This window comes from Mobula birostris, chromosome 20 (assembly GCF_030028105.1).
Source record: "Mobula birostris isolate sMobBir1 chromosome 20, sMobBir1.hap1, whole genome shotgun sequence".
Classification (NCBI taxonomy): domain Eukaryota; kingdom Metazoa; phylum Chordata; class Chondrichthyes; order Myliobatiformes; family Myliobatidae; genus Mobula; species Mobula birostris.
In genome coordinates, this window is record NC_092389.1 from 47,172,294 (window position 1) to 47,197,109 (window position 24,816).

At 43.3% G+C, this 24,816-nt stretch overlaps 1 long non-coding RNA gene across 1 annotated transcript in view; it reads left to right on the forward strand.

The window, feature by feature from the left end:
- Positions 1 to 24,816, forward strand: part of LOC140212695 (uncharacterized) — a 25,329-nt gene extending 513 nt beyond the window's left edge. Inside the window, exons 2-5 of the long non-coding RNA XR_011889779.1 lie at positions 8,044 to 8,918; positions 9,533 to 9,608; positions 19,921 to 19,991; positions 23,735 to 24,816. This is a non-coding gene — a long non-coding RNA (uncharacterized lncRNA). The remainder of the gene's footprint in view (positions 1 to 8,043; positions 8,919 to 9,532; positions 9,609 to 19,920; positions 19,992 to 23,734) is intronic.

Sequence of the window (24,816 nt, forward strand, 5' to 3'; positions counted from 1 at the left end):
AGCGGGGTTGGTGCCGTCTTGTTGGGTCAGAGCTTCAGAGGTTATGGGGAGAAAGCTGGAGAACGGGGTTGAGAGGGAAAATAAAGGATCAGGGCTTAAATATTACCTTTACCTGTACTAGGAACTTGCTGTGGTGTGTTTGTCAGGACTCAACATATCATAACATTCAACAATTATAAAGGATTGAATTGACTTTATTTCTTACATCCTTCACATACTTGAGGAGTAAAATCCTTTACGTTATGTCTCTGTCTGAATGTGCCATGTGCAAACTATACTAATTTATAATAAATAGTATGCACAACAATATAAAATGGAAATATTGGGGATCACTGGGGATCCAAGCCATCCCAACCACAATCTATTCCAGCTGCTACCATCCAGGAAGAGGTACTGCAGTATCAAAGCCAGGAACAACAGGTTCCCGGACAGCTTCTTCCACCAGGCTATCAGACTGATGAACTCACGCTGATTTGAGTATACTCTATATTACATTGACTGTTCTATTTATTATAAATGATTATAAATTATTATTGCACGTTGCACATTTAGATGGAGATGTAATGTATTGATTTTACTCCTCATGTATGTGAAGGATGTAAGAAATAAAGTCAGTTTAATTCAATTCATTTGTGTTAACATGAATTACACACCTGTCTCTGTAAATGACCTCTACAGTGGGAAGTTCACACGTACAGATGAACTGGATGTCAATAGACAATAGGTGCAGGAGTAGGCCATTCGGCCCTTCGAGCCAGCACCGCCATTCACTGTGATCATGGCTGATCATCCACTATCAATATCCAGTTCCTGCCTTATCCCCATAACCTTTCATTCCACTATCTTTAAGAGCTCTATCCATCTCTTTTTTGAAAGCGTCCAGAGACTTGGCCTCCACAGCCTTTTGGGGCAGAACATTCCATATATCCACCACTCTCTGGGTGAAAAAGTTTTTCCTCAACTCCGTTCTAAATGGCCTACCCCTAATTCTTAAACTGTGTCCTCTGGTTCTAGACTGGCCCATCAGCGGGAACATGCTTCCTGCCTCCAGCGTGTCCAATCCCTTAATAATCTTATATGTTTCAATAAGATCCCCGCTCAGCCTTCCAAATTCCAGAGTATACAAGCCCAGTCGCTCCAATCTTTCAACATATGACAGTCCCGCCATCCCGGGAATTAACCTTGTGAACCTACGCTGCACTCCCTCAATAGCAAGAATGTCCTTCCTCAAATTTGGAGACCAAAACTGCACACAGTACTCCAGGTGTGGTCTCACCAGGGCCCTGTACAGCTGCAGAAGGACCTCTTTGCTCTTATACTCAATTCCCCTTGTTATGAAGGCCAGCATGCCATTAGCTTTCTTCACTGCCTGCTGTACTTGCATGCTTGTTTTCAGTGACTGATGTACAAGAACACCTAGATCTCGTGCTTCCCCTTTTCCTAACTTGACTCCATGTGGATAATAATCTGCCTTCCCGTTCTTATCACCAAAGTGGATAACCTCACATTTATCCACATTAAACTGCATCTACCATGCATCTGCCCACTCACCCAGCCTGTCCAAGTCACCCTGCATTCTCAAAACATCCTCCTCCCATTTCACACTGCCACCCACCTTTGTATCATCAGCAAATTTGCTAATGTTACTTTTAATTCCCTCATCTAAATCATTAATATATATTGTAAACAGCTGCGGTCCCAGCACTGAACCCTGCGGTACCCCACTGGTCACCGCCTGCCATTCCGAAAGGGACCCGTTAATCGCTACTCTTTGTTTTCTGTCAGCCAGCCAATTTTCAATCCATGTCAGTACTCTGCCCCCAATATCATGTGCCCTAATTTTGCCCACTAATCTCCTATGTGGGACCTTATCAAAGGCTTACAGAAAGTCTAGATACACAACATCCACTGGCTCTCCCTTGTCCATTTTCATACTTACATCCTCAAAAAATTCCGGAAGATTAGTCAAGCGCGATTTCCCTTCGTAAATCCATGCTGACTCAGACCAATCCTGTTACTACTCTCCAGATGTGTTGTAATTTCATCTTTTATAATTGACTCCAGCATCTTTCCCACCACCGACGTCAGGCTGACCGGTCTATAATTCCCTGTTTTCTCTCTTCCTCCCTTCTTGAAGAGAGGGACAACATTAGCCACCCTCCAATCCACAGGAACTGATCCTGAATCTATAGAACATTGGAAAATGATTACCAATGCGTCCACGATTTCTAAGGCCACCTCCTTAAGTACCCCGGGATGCAGAGCATCAGGTCCCGGGGACTTATCAGCCTTCAGACCCAACAGCCTATCCAACACCATTTCCTGCCTAATATAAATTTCCTTCAATTCATCCATTACCCTAGGTCCTTTGGCCACTATTCCATCTGGGAGATTGTTTGTGTCTTCCCTAGTGAAGACAGATCCAAAGTACCTGTTCAACTCGTCTGCCATTTCCTTGTTCCCCATAATAAATTCACCGGCTTCCGTCTTCAAGGGCCCAATTTTGGTCTTAACTATTTTTTTCCTTTTCACATACCTAAAGAAGCTTTTACTATCCTCCTTCATATTCTTGGCTAGTTTACCTTTGTACCTTATTTTTTCTCCACGTATTCCCTTTTTAGTTATCTTCTGTTGCTCTTTAAAAGTTTCCCAATCCTCCGGCTTCCCACTCGTCTTTGCTATGTTATACTTCTTCTCTTTTATTTTTATACTGTCCATTACTTCCCTTGTCAGCCACGGCCTCCCCTTACTTCCCTTAGGATCTTTCTTCCTCTTTGGAATGAACTGATCCTGCTCCTTCCACATTATTCCCAGAAACACTTGCCATTGCTGTTCCACTGTCATCCCTGCTAGGGTATTGTTCCATTGAACTTTGGCCAGCTCCTCCCTCATAGCACCATAGTTCTCTTTGTTCAACTGCAATACTGACCCTTCCAAGTTTCCCTTCTCCCTCTCAAATTGTAGATTAAAACTTATCATATTATGGTCACTACCTCCTAATGGCTCCTTTACCTCGAGGTCCCTGATCAAATCCGGTTCATTGCACAACACTAAATCTAGAATTGTGTTCTCCCTGGTAGGCTCCAGTACAAGCTGTTCTAAGAATCCATCTCGGAGGGACTCCACAAACTCCCTTTCTTGGGGTCCAGTACCAACCTGATTCCTCCAGTCTACCTGCATGTTGAAGTCCCCCATAACAACTGTAGCATTACCTTTGCGACATGCCAATTTTAACTCTTGATTCAACTTGCACCCTACATCCAGACTAGATAACTCCCATTAGGGTCTTTCTACCCTTAGAATTTCTCAGTTCTATCCATACTGACTCTATGTCTCCTGATTCTATGTCCCCCCTCGCAAGGGACTGAATATCATTCCTCACCAAAAGAACCACCCCACCCCCTCTGCCCATCAGTCTGTCCTTTCGATAGGATGTATACTCTTAAATATTCATTTCCCAGGCCCTGTCCACTTGCAGCCATGTCTCTGTTATTCCCACAACATCATAATTACCAATTTCCAACTGAGCCTCAAGCTCATCCACTTTATTTCTTATACTCCGTGCATTCATATACAATACTTTTAATTCATTACTCCCCTCACCTCCCATATCAATTCCTATTTCACTTGGCCATACTGTACTATCCCTTCTTGATCTTTCTGCTCTGTTGATTCTGCTGTCTTTCTTAACTTTTCTTATTCTCACTTTCCCTTTATCTCCATCCTTATGTTTCCAGATTGTCCCCTCCCCGCACTACTTAGTTTAAACACACCCGTGTTGCAGAGGCAAAGCTGCCTGCCAGAATGCTGGTGCCCCGCTTATTAAGGTGCAACCCGTCACCCCGAAACATACCCCAGTGGTCCAAGAATGTAAATCCTTGCTTCCTGCACCAGTTCCTCAGCCACACATTCAGATCCATTATCTCCCTGTCCTTGACCACTCCAGCACAGGGATCTGGAAGCAAACCGGAGATAACCACCCTGGAAGTCCTGCTTTTCAGCCTTCTTCCGAGTTCTCTGAAGTCGCGCTGTAGAACGTCTTTCCTCTTCTTCCCCACATCATTTGTGCTGACATACACCACCACTTCCGGATGTTCACCTTCATTCTTGAGGATTCCCTGCAATCGGTCCGTGACATCCTGGATCCCAGCACCAGGGAGGCAACACACCATCCTTAAATCTCGCCTGTTGCCATAGAAACCCCTTTCTGTACCTCTCACTATGGAGTCCCCTACGACCACGGCTCTGTCTGACGCCGGTCTCCTCGACTTTGCCTCAGCGCCAATTGTTGACTCGCAGATCCGTCCGCCTCTCAGACTGGCACTGTCTTCTGTCCCGACAGCTTCCAAGAGGGAGAACCTGTTTACGAGACACACATCCCCCGGGGTCTCCTGTACTTCAAGCATCCTTTCCTTGTTCATCGTCGTCCTCCTTCTCCCTTCCTGTATCCTGGGTGTAACGACCTCACTGTAGGTCCTGTCCAGAAAACTCTCGTTCTCCCGGATTAACCTAACATCATCCAGTTGCCTCTCCAGTGCTGCAACACGGTCCTTCAGAAGCTGAATCTGGACACATTTTCCGCAGGTGTAGGATCCAGAGGCGCCATCAGTGTCCCTGACCTCCCACATCATGCACACAGCCCACTGAATCAGCCTAGCGGTCATCTCTTCTCCACTTCTCACCCTCTCCAACTGTGGCGTTCTCTCCACTCTCAGCCTCCTCGCCGAAGACTCCTGAGCCAAAGACTCGCACTTTTCTCGCAAGGCACCTCCCTCGACAAAGCTGCTCCCCTAGAGCGAGACTTGCTTATATTAGCTGATAATTTTAAATCAGCCGCTCCTTCTCAGCCAATCCCCGCACTCGCTCCTTCACCTGCCGTGCCTCCTCCGACCTGGAAGGTGCCAGGGTCCGGGATATTTCTGATCGCGTCCAAGATATCCTGAAGTGGGAGGGTGAAGATACCAATGACATAGGTAGGAAAAGGGAATCCCAAGTATATCATATTCATTAATAACAATCTGCACTTTTAATTCATCCACCTTTTACGAATGCTCCTTGCATTGACACATAAAGCCTTCAGGCTCGCTTTTACAACACTCTTAGCCCTTATACAATTATGTTGAAAAGTGGCCCTTTTTGATTTTTGCCCTGGATTTGCTGGCCTGCCACTTTTACTTTTCACCTTACTACTTTTTGCTTCTACCCTCATTTTACACCCCTCTGTCTCTCTGCACTTGTTCCCATCCTCCCGTTGTGAACTAACCTCCTCTCTCCTAGTCTCTTTAATTTGATTCCCACCCCCCAACCATTCTAGTTTGAAGTCACCTCAGTAGCCCTCGCAAATCTCCCCGCCAGGATATTGGTCCCCCTAGGATTCAAGTGTAACCCGTCCTTTTTGTACAGGTCACACCTGCGCCAAAAGAGGTCCCAATGATCCAAAAACTTGAATCCCTGCCCCCTGCTCCAATCCCTCAGCCACGCATTTATCCTCCACCTCATTGCATTCCTACTCTCACTGTCGCATGGCACAGGCAGTAATCCCGAGATTACTATCTTTGTGGACCTTTTTCTCAACTCCCTATATTCTCCTTTCAGGACCTCTCCCCTTTTCCTACCTATATCATTGGTACCTATATGTACCACGATCTCTGGCTCCTCTCCCTCCCACTTCAGAATATCTTGGACGCGATCAGAAATATCCTGGACCCTGGCACCAGGGAGGCAAATTACCATCCGGGTCTCCGGACTGCATCCACAGAATTGCCTTTCTGACCCCCTTACTATCGAGTCCCCTATTACTACTGCCCTCCTCTTCCTTTCCCTACCCTTCTGATACATAGAAACAGAGAAAATAGGTGCAGGAGTAGGCCATTCAGCCCTTCGAGCCTGCACCACCATTCAGTATTGATCATGGCTGATCACCCAACTCAGAACTCTGTACCAGCCGTCTCTCCATACCCGCTGATCCCTTTAGCCACAAGGGCCATATCTAACTCCCTCTTAAATATAGCCAATGAACTGGCCTCAACTGTTTTCTGTGGCTGAGAATTCCACAGGTTCACCACTCGCTGTGTGAAGAAGTTTTTCCTCATCTCGGTCCTAAAAGGCTTCCCCTTTCTGCTCAAACTGTGACACCTCGTCCTGGACTTCCCCAACATCGGGAACAATCTTCCTGCATCTAGCCTGTCCAATTCCTTTAGGATTTTATATGTTTCAATCAGATCCCCCCTCAATCTTCTAAATTCCAATGAGTATAAGCCTAGTTCATCCAGTCTTTCATCATATGAAAGTCCTGCCATCCCAGGAATCAATCTGGTGAACTTTCTTTGTACTCCCTCTATGGCAAGGATGTCTTTCCTCAGATTAGGGGACCAAAACTGCACACAATACTCCAGGTGTGGTCTCACCAAGGCCTTGTACAACTGCAGTAGTATCTCCCTGCTCCTGTACTCGAATCCTCTCGCTATAAATGCCAGCATACCATTCGCCTTTTTCACCGCCTGCTGTACCTGCCTGCCCACTTTCAATGACTGGCGTATAATGACACCCAGGTCTCGTTGCACCTCCCCTTTTCCTAATCGGCCACCATTCGGATAATAATCTGTTTTCCTGTTTTTGCCACCAAAGTGGATAACTTCACATTTATCCACATTAAATTGCATCTGCCATGAATTTGCCCACTCACCCAACCTATCCAAGTAACCCTGCATCCTCTTAGCATCCTCCTCACAGCCAACACCGCCACCCAGCTTCGTGTCATCCGCAAACTTGGAGATGCTGCATTTAATCCCCTCATCCAAGTCATTAATTTTTTTGTAAACAACTGGGGTCCCAGCACTGAGCCTTACAGTACCCCACTAGTCACTGCCTGCCATTCTGAAAAGGTCCCGTTTATTCCCACTCTTTGCTTCCTGTCTGCCAACCAATTCTCTATCCCCATCAATACCTTACCCCCAATACCATGTGCTTTAAGTTTGCACACTAATGTCCTGTGTGGGACCTTGTCAAAAGCCTTCTGAAAATCCAAATATACCACATCCACTGGTTCTCCCCTATCCACTCTACTAGTTACATCCTCAAAAAATTCTATGAGATTCGTCAGACATGATTTTCCTTTCACAAATCCATGCTGACTTTGTCCGATGATTTCACCGCTTTCCAAATGTGCTGTTATCACATCTTTGATAACTGACTAGCATTTTCCCCACCACCGATGTTAGGCTAACCGGTCTATAATTCCCCGGTTTCTCTCTCCCTCTTTTTTTAAAAAGTGGGGTTACATTAGCCACCCTCCAATCCTCAGGAACTAGTCCAGAATCTAAAGAGTTTTGAAAAATTATCACTAATGCATCTACTATTTCTTGGGCTACTTCCTTAAGCACTCTGGGATGCAGACCATCTGGCCCTGGGGATTTATCTGCCTTTAATCCCTTCAATTTACCTAACACCACTTCCCTACTAACATGTATTTCGCTCAGTTCCTCCATCTCACTGGACCCTCTGTCCCCTACTATTTCTGGAAGATTATTTATGTCCTCCTTAGTGAAGACAGAACCAAAGTAATTATTCAATTGGTCTGCCATGTCCTTGCTCCCCAAAATCAATTCACCTGTTTCTGTCTGTAGGGGACCTACATTTGTCTTAACCAATCTTTTTCTTTTCACATATCTATAAAAGCTTTTACAGTCCGTTTTTATGTTCCCTGCCAGTTTTCTCTCATAATCTTTTTTCCCCTTCCTAATTAAGCCCTTTGTCCTCCTCTGCTGAGCTCTGAACTTCTCCCAGTCCTCAGGTGAGCCACTTTTTCTGGCTAATTTGTATGCTTCTTCTTTGGAATTGATACTATCCCTAATTTCCCTTGTCAGCCACGGGTGCACTACCTTCCTTGATTTATTCTTTTGCCAAACTGGGATGAACAATTGTTGTAGTTCATTCATGCGATCTTTAAATGCTTGCCATTGCATATCCACCGTCAACCCTTTAAGTGTCATTTGCCAGTCTATCTTAGCTAATTCACATCTCATACCTTATGATGTTGTGCAGAACTCCCCAATGGAACGACCATCCACTTCCACTGCTGTATTTGAACAGTTTCAGGCTCCACTCCTATGCCTAAACGTCAACGTGAAGATGACGAAGAGACCAGTGCTGATAATACAGCTCATGGTCAGGATGAGTCTTCAGAACATCAGTCAAAGAAATTGAAACTCACCCAGCGATCAGAAGAGCATGTACAGGAGATGGAAGAAAACACAGATGCAGACGACGAAATGCAGATCCAATCTGAGAACCCGGATTCACAGGACTCTATCACCCAGGTGGTTATTGAAGAATACCCACCTGTCAACTAATGGAAGATAATGAAGAGGCATCTCACCCTTTGGATTTAGACCCTCAACCATTAGAACATCAGCTAAGTACTCAGTATTCACGAAGTTCTCAAACACCAACTGAATACATTATTATTGAGAGTGATGAAGATCCAGACAATGAAGAGGACAATGATGATGATACTGGTATTGAGGATGGTGATGGTGTAGATAGTAATGAGGGTAGTCCTGAGGGAGAAGATAATTATGATGATGGCAATGTTGAGGCTGCTGATGGGACAGATCCTAGTACAGATGAACAAGCTAAAAAAGAAAGTTCTCAAGTTTCAGAGGATAATTCTGGAGGTGAAGGTTGTGTCACCACCACGGAATCCTGCACACCAGAAACTCCAAGACAGCAACAGGCAGTTGCTGAAAGACCAGCTTCACGAGCTCGATGCTCACCAAGGAGACCAGCACATCCTCTTCCACCAAGACTTACAATACAACCTCCAGCCCCAGAACTGGGACCACCTGCGCAGAGATTTCCACCAGCGAGGCGACCTTCATCAAGTCGAGGGGGAATTCAGCTTACTCCAGGCATTGGAGGTGTGCAGCAACATTTTTTATATATAATTTTTATTGAGTTTTCAAACATGATTACATGAAATAATAATATCTACGCTCTCCCCCTCCCTTAACCCTTCCCCCCCGATATATACCCCTACCTAAAAGAAAGAAAAGAAAAAGAAAAAAAAAGAAAGAAAGAAAGACTGACTGGATATTGAAAGGTCTCCACATGCTCCATGGGATTCAAAATAAATTTAATATATTTATTTGTTACTTTCCCCAAAGGCCCAACATCTTTATCATTGGAGCACCTAGATATGCCAACCTATCTTTCGTAAAAAAAAAAAGACGCCAAATATTCAAAAATGTATCATATTTATCTCTTAAATTATAAGTAATTTTTTCAAGTGGAATACAGCTAAAAATATCATTATTCCAACGATCCATACTTAAATACGAATCCGATTTCCAAGTAACTGCTATAGCCTTCTTGGCTACTGCCAGTGCAATTTTTATAAATTCTTTCTGGTATTTATTCTATTTAAGTTTCAATTTTATCCCTTCAATGTCACCTAATAAAAATAATATCGGGTCATGTGGAAGTTGAGTTCCAGTAATTTGTTCCAATAAATCTCTTAAATTTATCCAAAAAGGTTGAATATTGGAACAGGACCAAGTAGAATGTAAAAAAAGTACCAATTTCTTGATTACACCGAGAACATTGATCAGGTAAGTTTGAAGTTAATCTATTTATTCTTTGCCGTATAATATATAATTGGTGTAAAAAATTATATTCTACTAATCTGAGTCGAACATTTATTGTATTTGTCATACTGTCAAGACAGTCTTGACCAATTTGTTTCATCAATATTAATACTCAAATCCATTTCCCACTTTTGTCTTGACTTGTGAATTCCTTGTTTAAGTGTCTGTTTTTGAATCAGATTATACATAAAAGAAATAATTTTTAAAATTTTTCCTTTTTGAATTAAAATTTCAATTTCATTAGGTTTCGGCAAAAACATTATTTGACCCAGTTGGTCTCTTAAATAAGCCCTTAATTAAGAGACGTCGGGCAGTGCAGCGCGGCAGATCTAAAAGGGCAGAAATCCTGCTTCGGGTTTGATTCGAAGAAGGAGTCTGAGAGTCTGAGTGGGAGTGCCGAGAAAGACATTTTTGAAATTTTCATTATTTTTTTTTTTCTCCAACGGCGTTGTGAGAGGCGGGACTGCGCAGGCGTGTGACGTCGGGCAGTGCAGCGCGGCAGATTTAAAAGGAACAGAGCCTCATAGAGCGGGCAGCGTAGTTTGCAGACGGCGGAGTGAGCAGGGAGCAGAGTGAAGACTTAAGGGCTTCGGCACAACGGGCTTAGGCGGAAACGGGCGAGGCGAGGAAGGTTTGGCATTCATTTTCTGTTGTTATTTGAGGAGAGGGGCAGTATGAGTGTGAGGGCAGTTTGCTGTTCTCGGTGTCGGATGTGGGAGACTCTGGAGTCTCCAAGCCTCCCGGACGTCTACATCTGCACCAAGTGCATCGAGATGCAGCTCCTAAGGGACCGCGTTACGGAACTGGAGCTGCAGCTGGATGACCTTCGTCTGGTCAGGGAGAGTGAGGAGTTGATAGAGAGGAGTTCCAGGCAGGTGGTCACGCCGGGGCCACGGGAGGCAGACAAGTGGGTCACGGTTAGGAGGGGGAAGGGGAAGAGTCAGGTAATAGGGAGTACCCCGGTGGCTGTGCCCCTTAACAACAGGTACTCCTGTTTGAGTACTGTTGGGGGGGACATCTTACCCGGGGGAAGCGACAGTGGCCGTGCCTCCGGCACAGAGTCCGGCCCTGTAGCTCAGAAGGGTAGGGAAAGGAAGAGGAGGACAGTAGTAATAGGGGACTCGATAGTAAGGGGGTCAGTTAGGCGATTCTGTGGATGCAGTCCAGAGACCCGGATGGTAGTTTGCCTCCCTGGTGCCAGGGTCCGGGATACTTCTGATCGTGTCCAAGATATCCTGAAGTGGGAGGGTGAGGAGCCAGAGGTCGTGGTACATATAGGTACCAATGACATAGGTAGGAAAAGGGATGAGGTCCTGAAAGGAGAATATAGGGAGCTAGGAAGGGAGTTGAGAAAAAGGACTGCAAAGGTAGTAATCTCGGGATTACTGCCTGTGCCACGCGACAGTGAGAGTAGGAATGCGATGAGGTGGCGGATAAATGCGTGGCTGAGGGATTGGAGCAGGGGGCAGGGATTCAAGTTTTTGGATCATTGGGATCTCTTTTGGCACAGGCGTGACCTGTACAAAAAGGACGGGTTACACTTGACTCCTAGGGGGACCAATATCCTGGCAGGGAGATTAGCGAGGGCTACTGAGGTGACTTTAAACTAGAATGGTTGGGGGGTGGGAATCAAATTAAAGAGGCAAGGCGTGAGGAGGTTAGTTCACAACAGGGGGATGGGAACAAGTGCAGAGAGACAGAGGGGTGTAAAGTGAGGGTAGAAGCAAAAAGTACTAAGGAGAAAAGTAAAAGTGGCAGGCCGACAAATCCAGGGCAAGCATTAAAAAGGGCCACTTTTCAACATAATTGTATAAGGTCTAAGAGAGTTGTAAAAGAGCGCCTGAAGGCTTTGTGTGTCAATGCAAGGAGCATTCGTAATAAGGTGGATGAATTGAAAGTGCAGATTGCTATTAATGATTATGATATAGTTGGGATCACAGAGACATGGCTCCAGGGTGACCAAGGATGGGAGCTCAACGTTCAAGGATATTCAATATTCAGGAGGGATAGACATGAAGGAAGGAGAGGTGGGGTGGCGTTGCTGGTTAAAGAAGAGATTAACGCAATAGAAAGGAAGGACATAAGCCGGGAAGATGTGGAATCGATATGGGTAGAGCTGCGTAACCCTAAGGGGCAGAAGACGCTGGTGGGAGTTGTGTACAGGCCACCTAACAGTAGTAGTGAGGTCGGAGATGGTATGAAACAGGAAATTAGAAATGTGTGCAATAAAGGAACAGCAGTTATAATGGGTGACTTCAATCTACATGTAGATTGGGTGAACCAAATTGGTAAAGGTGCTGAGGAAGAGGATTTCTTGGAATGTATGCGGGATGGTTTTTTGAACCAACATGTCGAGGAACCAACTAGAGAGCAGGTTATTCTGGACTGGGTTTTGAGCAATGAGGAAGGGTTAATTCGCAATTTTGTCGTGAGAGGCCCCTTGGGTAAGAGTGACCATAATATGGTGGAATTCTTCATTAAGATGGAGAGTGACATCGTTAATTCAGAAACAAAGGTTCTGAACTTAAAGAGGGGTAACTTTGAAGGTATGAGACGTGAATTAGCTAAGATAGACTGGCAAATGACACTTAAAGGATTGACGCTGGATATGCAATGGCAAGCATTTAAAGGTTGCATGGATGAACTACAACAATTGTTCATCCCAGTTTGGCAAAAGAATAAATCAAGGAAGGTAGTGCACCCGTGGCTGACAAGAGAAATTAGGGATAGTATCAATTCCAAAGAAGAAGCATACAAATTAACCAGAGAAAGTGGCTCACCTGAGGACTGGGAGAAGTTCAGAGTTCAGCAGAGGAGGACAAAGGGCTTATTTAGGGAGGGGAAAAAAGATTATGAGAGAAAACTGGCAGGGAACATAAAACTGACTGTAAAAGCTTTTATAGATACGTGAAAAGGAAAAGACTGGTAAAGACAAATGTAGGTCCCCTAAAGACAGAAACAGGTGAATTGATTATGGGGAGCAAGGACATGGCAGACCAATTGAATAATTACTTTGGTTCTGTCTGCACTAAGGAGGACATAAATAATCTTCCAGAAATAGTAGGGGACAGAGGGTCCAGTGAGATGGAGGAACTGAGCGACATACATGTTAGTAGGGAAGTGGTGTTAGGTAAATTGAAAGGATTGAAGGCAGATAAATCCCCAGGGCCAGATGGTCTGCATCCCAGAGTGCTTAAGGAAGTAGCCCAAGAAATAGTAGATGCATTAGTGATAATTTTTCAAAACTCGTTAGATTCTGGACTGGTTCCTGAGGATTGGAGGGTGGCTAATGTAACCCCACTTTTTAAAAAAGGAGGGAGAGAGAAACCGGGGAATTATAGACCGGTTAGCCTAACGTCGGTGGTGGGGAAACTGCTGGAGTCAGTTATCAAAGATGTGATAACATCACATTTGGAAAGCGGTGAAATCATCGGACAAAGTCAGCATGGATTTGTGAAGGGAAAATCGTGTCTGACGAATCTCATAGAATTTTTTGTGGATGTAACTAGTAGAGTGGATAGGGGAGAACCAGTGGATGTGGTATATTTGGATTGTCAAAAGGCTTTTGACAAGGTCCCACACAGGAGATTAGTGTGCAAACTTAAAGCACATGGTATTGGGGGTAAGGTATTGATGTGGATGGAGAATTGGTTAGCAGACAGGAAGCAAAGAGTGGGAATAAACGGGACCTTTTCAGAATGGCAGGCGGTGACTAGTAGGGTACCGCAAGGCTCAGTGCTGGGACCCCAGTTGTTTACAATATATATTAATGACTTGGATGAGGGAATTAAATGCAGCATCTCCAAGTTTGCGGATGACACGAAGCTGGGTGGCAGTGTTAGCTGTGAGGAGGATGCTAAGAGGATGCAGGGTGACTTGGATAGGTTGGGTGAGTGGGCAAATTCATGGCAGATGCAATTTAATGTGGATAAATGTGAAGTTATCCACTTATCCACTTTGGTGGCAAAAATAGGAAAACAGATTATTATCTGAATGGTGGCAGATTAGGAAAAGGGGAGGTGCAACGAGACCTGGGTGTCATTATACACCAGTCATTGAAAGTGGGCATGCAGGTACAGCAGGCGGTGAAAAAGGCGAATGGTTTGCTGGCATTTATAGCGAGAGGATTCGAGTACAGGAGCAGGGAGGTACTACTGCAGTTGTACAAGGCCTTGGTGAGACCACACCTGGAGTATTGTGTGCAGTTTTGGTCCCCTAATCTGAGGAATGACATCCTTGCCATAGAGAGAGTACAAAGAAGGTTCACCAGATTGATTCCTGGGATGGCAGGACTTTCATATGAAGAAAGACTGGATGAACTGGGCTTGTACTCGTTGGAATTTAGAAGATTGAGGGGGGATCTGATTGAAACGTATAAGATCCTAAAGGGATTGGACAGGCTAGATGCAGGAAGATTGTTCCTGATGTTGGGGAAGTCCAGAACGAGGGGCCACAGTTTGAGGATAGAGGGGAAGCCTTTTAGGACCGAGATTAGGAAAAACTTCTTCACACAGAGAGTGGTGAATCTGTGGAATTCTCTGCCACAGGAAACAGTTGAGGCCAGTTCATTGGCTATATTTAAGAGGGAGTTAGATATGGCCCTTGTGGCTACGGGGATCGGGGCTATGGAGGGAAGGCTGGGGCGGGGTTCTGAGTTGGATGATCAGCCATGATCATAATAAATGGCGGTGCAGGCTTGAAGGGCCGAATGGCCTACTCCTGCACCTATTTTCTATGTTTCTATGTTAATTGAAGATAACAAAAGAGCGTGTTATTTGATATTTTATATTTATTCTTTAATTGTTCAAATGACATCAATATACCTCCTTCATAACAGTCTCCAATACATCTAATGCCTTTTTTGGTACCAATTATATAAAAGTTGATTATCCATTGTAAAAGGAATAAGTCCGTTTTGGATCAAAGGTCTTCTTGCTGGTAAAGATTTCTTCATTTCATCATCAACATTTATCGTATTCCATAGATCAATCAAATGTTTTAATATAGGAGATTTTTTCTTTTCCCATAGCCATTTAGATTCCCATTTCTATATAAAATCTTCGGGTATATTTTCTCCTATCTTATCTAATTCTATTCTAATCCATGCCGGTTTTTGTTCGTCAAAGAAAGATGCAATAAATCTAAGTTGATTTGCTTTGTAATAATTCTTAAAATTTGGAAGTTGTAACCCTCCTAACTCAAATTTCCATGTCAATTTTTCCAATGATATTCTTGACATAGAAACATAGAAAATAGGTGCAGGAGTAGGCCATTCGGCCCTTCGAGCCTGCACCGCCATTTATTATGATCATGGCTGATCATCCAACTCAAAACCCCGCCCCAGCCTTCCCTCCATACCCCCTGATCCCCGTAGCCACAAGGGCCATATCTAACTCCCTCTTAAATATAGCCAATGTACTGGCCTCAACTGCTTCCTGTGGCAGAGAATTCCACAGATTCACCACTCTCTGAGTGAAGAAGTTTTTCTTAATCTCGGTCCTAAAAGGCTTCCCCTTTATCCTCAAACTGTGACCCCTTGTTCTGGACTTCCCCAACATCGGGAACAATCTTCCTGCATCTAGCCTGTCCAATCCCTTTAGGATTTTATACGTTTCAATCAGATCCCCCCTCAATCTTCTAAATTCCAACGAGTACAAGCCCAGTTCATCCAGTCTTTCTTCATATGAAAGTCCTGCCATCCCAGGAATCAATCTGGTGAACCTTCTTTGTACTCCCTCTATGGCAAGGATGTCATTCCTCAGATTAGGGGACCAAAACTGCACACAATACTCCAGGTGTGGTCTCACCAAGGCCTTGTACAACTGCAATAGTACCTCCCTGCTCCTGTACTCAAATCCTCTCGCTATAAATGCCAGCATACCATTCGCCTTTTTCACCGCCTGCTGTACCTGCATGCCCACTTTCAATGACTGGTGTATAATGACACCCAGGTCTCGTTGCACCTCCCCTTTTCCTAATCGGCCACCATTCAGATAATAATCTGTTTTCCTATTTTTGCTACCAAAGTGGATAACTTCACATTTATCCACATTAAATTGCATCTGCCATGAATTTGCCCACTCACCCAACCTATCCAAGTCACTCTGCATCCTCTTAGCATCCTCCTCACAGCTAACACTGCCACCCAGCTTCGTGTCATCCGCAAACTTGAGATGCTGCATTTAATTCCCTCATCCAAGTCATGAATATATATTGTAAACAACTGGGGTCCCAGCACTGAGCCTTGCGGTACCCCACTAGTCACCGCCTGCCATTCTGAAAAGGTCCCGTTTATTCCCACTCTTTGCTTCCTGTCTGCTAACCAATTCTCCATCCACATCAATACCTTACCCCCAATACCATGTGCTTTAAGTTTGCACACTAATCTCCTGTGTGGGACCTTGTCAAAAGCCTTTTGAAAATCCAAATATACCACATCCACTGGTTCTCCCCTATCCACTCTACTAGTTACATCCACAAAAAATTCTATGAGATTTGTCAGACATGATTTTCCCTGCACAAATCCATGCTGACTTTGTCCGATGATTTCACCGCTTTCCAAATGTGATGTTATCACATCTTTGATAACTGACTCCAGCAGTTTCCCCACCACCGACGTTAGGCTAACCGGCCTATAATTCCCTGGTTTCTCTCTCCCTCCTTTTTTTAAAAAGTGGGGTTACATTAGCCACCCTCTAATCCTCAGGAACTAGTCCAGAATCTAACGAGTTTTGAAAAATTATCACTAATGCATCCACTATTTCTTGGACATCTTACCTTTCCAAAGAAATTTCCTCACACATTTATTTAACTCTTGAAAAAATTCTGTGGCAGTTGTATTGGTAGTGTTTGAAATAAATACTATGATCTAGGAAATATATTCATTTTTGCAGCATTGACTCTACCCACTAATGTTATTGATAATATCATCCATCTTCTTGAATTTTTTTCAATAGTGGTAAATAATTCAATTTATATAAATTCTTTATATCATTATGAAGTCTTATTCCTAAATACTTTATACCATTTATCGGCCATCTAAATTGGGTAGCTAATCGACATTGACTTTTTTGAACCAACATGTCGAGGAACCAACTAGAGAGCAGGCTATTCTGGACTGGGTTTTGAGCAATGAGGACGGGTTAATTAGCAACCTTGTCGTGAGAGGCCCCTTGGGTAAGAGTGACCATAATATGGTGGAATTCTTCATTAAGATGGAGAGTGACAGAGTTAATTCAGAAACAAAGGTTCTGAACTTAAAGAGGGGTAACTTTGAAGGTATGAGATGTGAATTAGCTAAGATAGACTGGCAAATGACACTTAAAGGATTGACGGTGGATATGCAATGGCAAGCATTTAAAGGTTGCATGGATGAACTACAACAATTGTTCATCCCAGTTTGGCAGAAGAATAAATCAAGGAAGGTAGTGCACCCTTGGCTGACAAGAGAAATTAGGGATAGTATCAATTCCAAAGAAGAAGCATACAAATTAGCCAGAGAAAGTGGCTCACCTGAGGACTGGGAGAAATTCAGAGTTCAGCAGAGGAGGACAAAGGGCTTATTTAGGAAGGGGAAAAAAGATTATGAGAGAAAACTGGCAGGGAACATAAAACTGACTGTAAAAGCTTTTATAGATACGTAAAAAGGAAAAGACTGGTAAAGACAAATGTAGGTCCCCTGCAGACAGAAACAGGTGAATTGATTATGGGGAGCAAGGACATGGCAGACCAATTGAATAATTACTTTGGTTCTGTCTTCACTAAGGAGGACATAAATAATCTTCCAGAATTAGTAAAGGACAGAGGGTCCAGTGAGATGGAGGAACTGAGCGAAATACATGTTAGTAGGGAAGTGGTGTTAGGTAAATTGAAGGGATTGAAGGCAGATAAATCCCCAGGGCCAGATGGTCTGCATCCCAGAGTGCTTAAGGAAGTAGCCCAAGAAATAGTGGATGCATTAGTGATAATTTTTCAAAACTCGTTAGATTCTGGACTAGTTCCTGAGGATTGGAGGGTGGCTAATGTAACCCCACTTTTTAAAAAAGGAGGGAGAGAGAAACCGGGGAATTATAGACCGGTTAGCCTAACGTCGGTGGTGGGGAAACTGCTGGAGTCAGTTGTCAAGGATGTGATAACAGCATATTTGGAAAGCGGTGAAATGATCCGACAACGTCAGCATGGATTTGTGAAAGGAAAATCATGTCTGATGAATCTCATAGAATTTTTTGTGGATGTAACTAGTAGAGTGGATAGGGGAGAACCAGTGGATGTGGTATATTTGGATTTTCAGAAGGCTTTTGACAAGGTCCCACACAGGAGATTAGTGTGCAAACTTAAAGCACATGGTATTGGGGGTAAGGTATTGATGTGGATGGAGAATTGGTTAGCAGACAGGAAGCAAAGAGTGGGAATAAACGGGACCTTTTCAGAATGGCAGGCGGTGACTAGTGGGGTACCGCAAGGCTCAGTGCTGGGACCCCAGTTGTTTACAATATATATTCATGACTTGGATGAGGGAATTAAATGCAGCATCTCCAAGTTTGCGGATGACACGAAGCTGGGTGGCAGTGTTAGCTGTGAGGAGGATGCTAAGAGGATGCAGGGTGACTTGGATAGGTTGGGTGAGTGGGCAAATTCATGGCAGATGCAATTTAATGTGGATAAATGTGAAGTTATCCACTTATCCACTTTGGTGGCAAAAATAGGAAAACAGATTATTATCTGAATGGTGGCAGATTAGGAAAAGGGGAGGTGCAACGAGACCTGGGTGTCATTATACACCAGTCATTGAAAGTGGGCATGCAGGTACACCAGGCGGTGAAAAAGGCGAATGGTATGCTGGCATTTATAGCGAGAGGATTCGAGTACAGGAGCAGGGAGGTACTACTGCAGTTGTACAAGGCCTTGGTGAGACCACACCTGGAGTATTGTGTGCAGTTTTGGTCCCCTAATCTGAGGAAAGACATCCTTGCCATAGAGAGAGTACAAAGAAGGTTCACCAGATTGATTCCTGGGATGGCAGGACTTTCATATGAAGAAAGACTGGATGAACTGGGCTTGTACTCGTTGGAATTTAGAAGATTGAGGGGGGATCTGATTGAAACGTATAAGATCCAAAAGGGATTGGACAGGCTAGATGCAGGAAGATTGTTCCTGATGTTGGGGAAGTCCAGAACGAGGGGCCACAGTTTGAGGATAGAGGGGAAGCCTTTTAGGACCGAGATTAGGAAAAACTTCTTCACACAGAGAGTGGTGAATCTGTGGAATTCTCTGCCACAGGAAACAGTTGAGGCCAGTTCATTGGCTATATTTAAGAGGGAGTTAGATATGGCCCTTGTGGCTACGGGGGTCAGGGGGTATGGAGGGAAGGCTGGAGCGGGGTTCTGAGTTGGATGATCAGCCATGATCATAATAAATGGCGGTGCAGGCTTGAAGGGCCGAATGGCCTACTCCTGCACCTATTTTCTATGTTTCTATAATCTCCTTGAGTAAGAGGTAAGATTTCACTTTTATCCCAATTACACTCTGATACTTTCCCATATTCTTCCAGTCCAGAAGGTAGTTTACGTAACAAATGCAGTGGGTTTGTTAAATAAATCAAAACATCATCAGCAAATAAATTAATCTTATATTCCTCCTGATTAACTCTAAAACCCTTAATATCTGAATCAATTCTAATTAGTTCTGCTAATGGTTCTCTTGCCAATACAAGTAAAGCAGGTGATAATGGTCAACATTGTCTAGTTGACCTTTTTAACTGGAATGGTGTTGAAATTTGACTATTTGTCACTACTTTAGCGTTAAGATTAGTGTTTAAGGTTTTAATCCAGTTTATAAAAGGTACTCCTAACCCATATTTTTCTAATACTTTAAATAAAAAATCCCATTCCAATCTATCAAGTGCTTTTTCTGCATCCAAGGCTACTACCATACTTATTTCCTCCCTTTTTTGTGCCAAATGAATTATACTAAGTAGCCGAGTTACATTATCTGCCAATTGTCTATTTTAATAACTCCTGTTTGATCCATATGTATTAATTTTGATAAATATTTAGATAATCAATTAGATAAAATTTTTGCTATTATTTTATAATCCGTGTTCAACAAAGAAATAGGCCTATATGATGCTGGTTTGAAAGGATCTCTACCTTTTTTTGCAATACTATTACAATCACTGTTGAGAAAGATTCTGGGAGTTTATGTATTTTTTCCACTTGACGTATTAACTCCATAAAAGGAGAAATTAATAAATCTTTAAACTTTTTATAAAATTCAGGCGGAAAACCATCCTCTCCTGGAGATTTATTACTTTGAAGTGATCCTAAAGCTTCTTCAACCTCTTTTAAGGTAAAAGGCATATCTAATCCTTTCTGTTCTTCCAAATTGAATTTTGGACGAGTTATTTGTGATAAAGATCTTTCTATCTCATTAACATCGTTTTGTGATTCCGATTGATATAATTCAGAGTAGAAACTTTTGAAGGTTTCATTAATTTCTAAAGGTTTATAGTTTTGTAATTTTATTTGCACTTGTTCTAATTGCATTTATCGTTTTGGAAGCCTGTTCTGTTTTCAACTGCCAAGCAAGAATTCTGTGTGATCTCTCACCTAACTCATAATACCTTTGCTTAGTTCTCATGATTTCTTTTTCTGTTCGATGTGCCTGAAGCGTGTATTATATTGTAACTTCTTATTGACAAGTTGTCTTGGTTTTTCTTCTATCATATGTCTTTGAGATTCTTTTTCTAATTTTGTAATCTCTTTTTCCAATTGATCTAATTTTACCATATATTCCTTCTTAATTTTAGACGTATAACTTATTATCTGACCCCTCAAATATGCTTTCGTCGCATCCCATAATACAAATTTATCATCAACTGAATGACAGTTTGTATCCAAAAAAAAAATTGGATCTGTTTTTTCATAAAATCACAAAAATCTTGACATTTTAATAATATTGAATTAAATCTCCATCTATAAGTTGCTTCTTCCTTTTCTGTCATTATTATTGTCATTAATAAAGCCATAGTCATACTTTATTGATCCCAGGGGGAACTTGGTTTTTGTTACAGTTGCACCATAAATAATAAATAGTAATAGAACCATAAATAGTTAAATAGTACTCTGTAAATTATGCCAGTAAATTATGAAATAAGTCCAGGACCAGCCTATCGGCACAGGGTGTCTAACCCTCCAAGGGAGGAGTTGAAAAGTTTGATGGCCACAGGCAGGAATGACTTCCTATGACGCTCTGTGCTGCATCTTGAAGGAATGAGTCTCTGGCTGAATGTACTCCTGTGCCCACCCAGTACATTATGTGGTGGATGGGAGACATTCACCAAGATGTCATGCAACTTAGACAGCATCCTCTTTTCAGACACCACCGTGAGAGAGTCCATTTCCATCCCCACAACATCACTGGCCTTATGAATAAGTTTGTTGATTCTGTTGGTGTCTGCTACTCTCAGCCTGCTGCCCCAGCACACAACAGCAAACATGATAGCACTGGCCACCACAGACTTGTAGAACATCCTCAGCATCGTCCGACAGACGTTAAAGGACCTCAGTCTCCTCAGGAAATAGAGACGGCTCTGACCCTTCTTGTAGACAGCCACAGTGTTCTTTGACCAGTCCAGTTTATTTGTCAATATGTATCCCCAGCTATTTCTAATCCTCCACCATGTCCACACTGACCCCCTGGATGGAAACAGGGGTCACCGGTACCTTAGCTCTCCTCAGGTCTACCACCAGCTCCGTAGTCTTTTTCACATTAAGCTGCAGATAATTCTGCTGACACCATGTGACAAAGTTTCCTACAGTAGCCCAGTACTCAGCCTCACCTCCCTTGCTGATGCATCCAGCTATGGCAGAGTAATCAGAAAACTTCTGAAGATGAGAAGACTCTGTGCAGTAGTTGAAGTCCGAGGTGTAAATGGTGAAGAGAAAGGGAGACAAGACAGTCCCCTGTGGAGCCCCAGTGCTGCTGATCACTCTGTCGGACACACTGTGTTGCAAGCACACGTACTGTGGTCTGCCAGTCAGGTAATCAAGAATCCATGACACCAGGGAAGCATCCACCTGCATCGCTGTCAGCTTCTCCCCCAGCAGAGCAGGGCGGATGGTGTTGAACGCACTGGAGAAGTCAAAAAACATGACCCTCACAGCGCTCGCTGGCTTGTCCAGGTGGGCGTAGACACGGTTCAGCAGGTAGAAGATGGCATCCTCAACTCTTAGTCGGGGCTGGTAGGCAAACTGGAGGGGATCTAAGGAGAGCGATCTGACAATATTCTCACTTTATATTCCATATTTTTCACTCTGTCTTGAATATTCATTCATAATAGAAAAAGATCTATCCTTCAGTAAGTTTTATGTCTGTTAGAATAGAACAAATAGTCTCTTTCTTTGGGGTTAATTTTTCTCCATATATCAAGCAAATTTAAATCTTTTACCGATGATAAAGTTAGTTTTACTACTTTCGATTTTGTAACAGCCTTGGTTGATCTATCTAAGACTGGGTCTAGGTAAAAGTTAGTCTCCACCTATTAATATTTTATCATGTGCGTCAGCTAAATTCAAAAAAGCTTCTTGTATAAATTTTGCATCATTTTCATTTGGTGCATAAATATTGATGAGGGTCCATAATTTGGAAAAAAGTTGGCAGTGTATAATCATATATCTCCCCGCAGAATCAGTTATTACATTTTGTATTCTAATTGGTAACGTTTTATTGATCAATATTGCTACTCCCCTCACTTTTGAACTAAATGAAGCTGCAACAACACTTCCCACCCAGTCTCTCTTTAATTTCTGATGTTCTGTTTCTGTTGAGTGTGCTTCCTGCAAGAAGGCTATATCTACCTTCATTTTCTTAATGTGTGTTAAAATTCTGTTTCTTTTCACCGGTCCGTTAAGCCCATTAACCTTAAAACTCAAAAAATTCAATAAGTTAGTCATTATTCCTAACCAAATTACTCCAATCTAAAACATTACTTAACACCTCAACTCTCATAGTTTCTTGGGGAATCTCTTTAAACTTCACCATGTTGCTGTGTTCCCCCCCCCCCATCATCCAGGCAAAAAGAAATAAAGGATAGATATGATATAAAAAGAAAAATAACAAAATGCCCCCCTACTAATGTTGTGAGTGAAAAAAACCCCCTCCATTTTGCGGGTCATGGCTGTCGCCACGATTGCACACATGAATCCCGTAGCGATTGGTCAGTATTTCTTCCAGCTCCCTGTAACAAAAAAAATTATAAATATATTAAAAGAAATTTAATGTCACTATTCCCAACTAATATTCCTCAAACTTTTACATTTCTTCCCCTCTATCACATATTTAATAATACATTTATATATTTTTCCACCTTTAAAAATCCACCAAGTGTATTCCCTGTCCCAGCCTTCATCTTTAATCCATCTCACTCCCCTAGATTTCTTCTTGTGTCTGGTGAATATTCAAAGATTCTGGCACAAACTCCTCCGCTTTCCGGTAATCATCAAAAAATCTTCTTTCTCCGCCAGGCAAAAAAATCTTCAAGGTTGCAGGATAGCACAGTATAAATTGATAACCATGATCGCATAGGACTTTTTTCACTGGGTTGAACTTCTTCCTTCTCTTCATAACTTATGTCAGGGTAGAAAAAAATTTTGTTCCCTTCAATGGCCCTTTTCTATTCTTGGCAGCTTGGGCAGCCACCTGTAGATTCCTTTCTTTGCCTTGAAATCTCAAACAATTTATTAAAATTGGTCGCGGATTTTGGTCATGTTGTGGTTTTGCCTACTTCTTTACGCATGCGCAATTCCCGCTTCGTCTTCCCAGGGACGGCTGCTGCCGCCATTGCCCCCTGTTCTTCAACGCCAGAGATAAAATGTGTCTCCTCCGAAGGAGATCCAACCTGAGCCCGAGGTTCCATCGCTGTAATAGGCCCTTTTTCCTTCCCATCTCGCGGGGACTTCAAAACCGCAGTTTTCCTCTGTTGCTGTTTACGAGGCATATCGTAAAATAGTCTTGACTAGTTTATAAGTAGTTCTTAAAAACTATTTATTAACTCTTCTTTGTTTAAACAGTACTTTGCTGCTTTTTTACAGGAGAGCTGGATTTACAGGTCTCAATCCCACGTCATCACGTGACGTCCCCCTGACATTTTGTTGATGAAGATGACAGAATGGTGCCCAGTACTTGTTGTGCCCCACCGATCAGATGGGTTTGCAGAAGCCATTCATTCTCCCCAGGTTGCAGGAGTACCTCAATTTAGGTTTGGACCACCCGAAGATAGGAATCAAACTGGTTGAAGTCAGTCTGATCTGGGGCAATTGGCCTCACAAGGAGGTTTAGCAATGTATGAAACACCAATTTACCTTGCTGCTGTTCACGAAGATGAATCTGGAGGCTGCAGTGTACCGAGCACACCGCTGCAAGTTCATGCACCAGTGACTGTTTTCAGTGAGGGACCACAAACAGATATAACTGAGCATGCCTCCCAGTCTGTTCCTATGGTTGCAACATGCACCAGCAATCTGTCCAGCACAGTTGAATCTGGAGGTGGTGATGATGACCCAGGACCCCAAGCCTCGAGGATCCCGCAGCCAAGCTCAAGACCCAAGTCCCCAGCCTCAAGCCATGTCATGTCCTTGCCCGGTTCCGGGGTCCGAGCCCGAGGCAAGACCCAGGTTCTGGGTCCTTGTCCAGTCTCGGGCTCGGAGTCCAAGCCTAGTCCATGGTTCCTAGTCCTAGTCCCGCTTTCCCTAGCCCAACTCTGCATTCTTGTCCCTGCTCCTTGCCTGAATCGTGTCACGTCCCTACTCTAGTCAAGTCCTGTTCCTTATACTCCAGTGTCTGTGTCTTGCATCTGGGTCTGTTCCCAGCACCCCCATTGTGACAGAAGGAGCAGATCAAGAAGGGCTTAGTTCAGCCGTTGTGTTAGAAATTGAAAGACCTCAGGAGGAAGAATCTGCCCAGCCTTCAGACGAAGCCGATATTCCATCCACTAGCCAGGATCCTCCTAGTTCAGCTGATGCTGCCATCACACAACCTAAACCTTTGTGAAGAGTACAGCTTTATTCACAGATGGGGAGAATTGCAGCTCAAGGGCAACAAATCATTAGCCGAAGAGGTATAAACATTTCAAAGGGAGGAAGAAGAGGCATAAACAGAGGAAATCGTAGCTGAA